Raw genomic sequence first — 2,797 nt, 5'->3', positions numbered from 1 at the left:
TTATAGAACTCTGACCGACAAGGATTACAAGGGATTATTGATATGCATATGTAGTTCTATATACATATATATATGTTTACTAACCAGGATCATCTATTAGGAGTTCAGGTAATGAGCCATTTCATTTTTCATTATAAAAGGCACCTTTAAGTCTGTTTTCCTTAATTTCTATATCATAAAACTATTGTTCTTTCCTGAAAACCATTTGATAGCAATGAGTAGGTGATAATTAGATTGATACTATGTTCCACATAACTTTGAAATTATTCTATGGGTCATGGGGATGAGAGCTTGGGAGGAAGAGAAAGTATATTATAACAAGTAATAATTTAATATGTTTTTTTCTCTGTTTGCCAGCACTTTTTACAGATGGGGGCTTGAAGTTGGATAAGATTCAAATAATTTGTAGTAATAAATAATGCCAGGTGCAGGTAAGGTTTAATTTCTTTTAAAAAATGTTGACGCCAACATTTGAAATAACCAAAATATGTTAAAGTTGGAAACAGATCAGAATAACTGGCTAAGGCAAATACTCCCAAGTAACTGATGACGTTCCCTATAACCAGAGCTTTTTGGGCATGAGGTTAGAAAGATAGTGTAACACAAACTCTAAAATGATTTTCATCACTTATGGCAACTAGGCAAGTAGCTAGGAAGGGTCAAGGTCTAATGATTATGAAAAATGTTACAATTTTCAGTATACTAAGGTCCACTGAACTTGGAGGTTTTACTTGGATATAATTCCTCATGATATATCAAGTGTTATTTCAAATGCTTCTTTTATGGTGTTTTATTTAATCCTAACCTCAACCCAATGAGGGGATTATTTTTCCCATTTTTCAGATGAGGAAGTTGAGTTTCAGAAGCTTATTTAAGGTCCTATGGCTAATACATAGGTTAGCCTGGATTCCAACCCAATCAGCAGATCTTCTTGGGCTCCTCTCTTAGCAACCATATCATTAAGAGTTCTGTCTTAATTATAGGATATCTCCTTACTCTGAAACTGCAGCGGACTAGTTTGCCTTGTGAACTTGATAATTCATACTTTTGTCTTATCTGTTGAAAAGGAATTTATGTGAATGAGACAACAAAATATTTCATATAAAATATTCTTGACCTTTCTGAAAAGTTGAAAATGATATAATCATATATTTATTCAACACTCATTAATTTGTACAACCAGTATTAATTGAGTATTTGCTACATGTCAGATACTGTGAAATGTGCAGGGTAGCATTGGGGTGGGGTGGGACTTGTCCAGTACCCTCAAAATGTGTATAATCCTGTGTGGATGCTAGACATTAAATAAATAAAGGTTTTACGCTTTGCTAAATAATGAGGGGATACAGTACTCATTTAGACTGAGATTTGATGGTTGGGAAATAACTAGCCATGAGGAGGGAAGGGAGGAAAAAGCAAGGACATAAAACAAAGAGAACAGGGTGGGCAAAGATCCTGAGGTGGGAAAGAGCCTGGGCTGGCTCAAGAACCTGAATTGTCAGTGAGCGCAGGAGACGGAAGACAAGGGGAGAACTGGCTGCAGGTGAGGTTTCGAGGGCAGAAGGCAGAAGGCACTGCAGGCTCTGGTGTGCTGAGTTATGTTCTAAATGACATAAGACACTGGCAAGTTTAAGAACTAGAAAGGACACGTTCCAATTTGTGTCTTAGAAAGTTCACTTTGCTTCCTATGTGGAAGATGGATTGGATTTTATATTCTGGGCTGAGATTTTCAAGCTTAGGCATCTAAACCACTCTTCAGGAGGAATGAGGCAAAAAAAAAAAGTCTGAAAATTTTTATGGGTTGATTTCCTTTTGGACTAATTGCAGAGGGTTCCAGCTGTACTAGATTTTTGTTTTATTTTACCTGTCATAAAGCAATTTTGATGGCTATGTTATTTATTATAATGCATTTGGCCTGTGAATTTAACCTCTTCATGTTGCATTCTTTTGTGTCTACAAATCAGAGATTTATTTCAAAGAAAATGATTTTCCCTAAGATAAGGTATCATATTCAAAGTCATTCTGTACTTTGCCAAAAATATAGATACCATGTTAACTCAACATCTGTTAGTTTATTGCTTCTTTCACATTTTATCCAGCAGTTTAGTGTCATGTCATTTATAAAATGTGTGTAAACAGATTATGCTTGAGTTTTCATTGAAATTTCAGTTGACTGAAATGATGTTTTGAAACTGTCTTTCATCTAAGACATTCCAGTGCAGTGCAGTCATTTAAATTAGTCTTTAAAATGCATACTGGGTCCAGGGCTTGGACAGTATTAATAATTAGACATGTCAAAACAGGAAGCGTTTCCATCTCTTGCTCTTATTGTCATCTTTTATATTTCTTAGAGAAGAAGAGGAAACGAGAATGCTATCTATCTTTTTCTCTTACTATCTTTTTTTTGTTTGTTTCTGCATCTGTAGGAAGACTACAGTGGGTGTAGTATCAGTGGGATTGGTGTCCTGTTTCTGCTATGGAGGCTGAATAGGAAAATTTCTTTCTTTCCCCATCTCTCAGCAGACAGAACTGAACGTTTTAGGGCTTTGAATGAAGCTGTGCTGAGCCATGGCAACGAGTGTCCAAATGTTGTGTGCACATTTGGTGTGCAGTGAAAATCCATGCCACCTAACTTCTAGAATCCCTCTGGGTCTCACATGTTGTCCAGAACAACCTCCCTCCAATTTGCAGGATTTATCTTTTTCTAATAATTCCTTTTCACTCCTGACAGCTGGTTGGCTCTGTTGCTTGCACCAAGAACCTTACAATCATTAACCTACATCTGTGGGAAGGCAGC

The sequence above is a fragment of the Bos mutus genome, chromosome 2, assembly GCF_027580195.1.
Source record: "Bos mutus isolate GX-2022 chromosome 2, NWIPB_WYAK_1.1, whole genome shotgun sequence".
Classification (NCBI taxonomy): Eukaryota; Metazoa; Chordata; class Mammalia; order Artiodactyla; family Bovidae; genus Bos; species Bos mutus.
The sequence above is the reverse complement of the archived record's forward strand: the minus strand, read 5'-3'. Positions refer to the sequence as shown.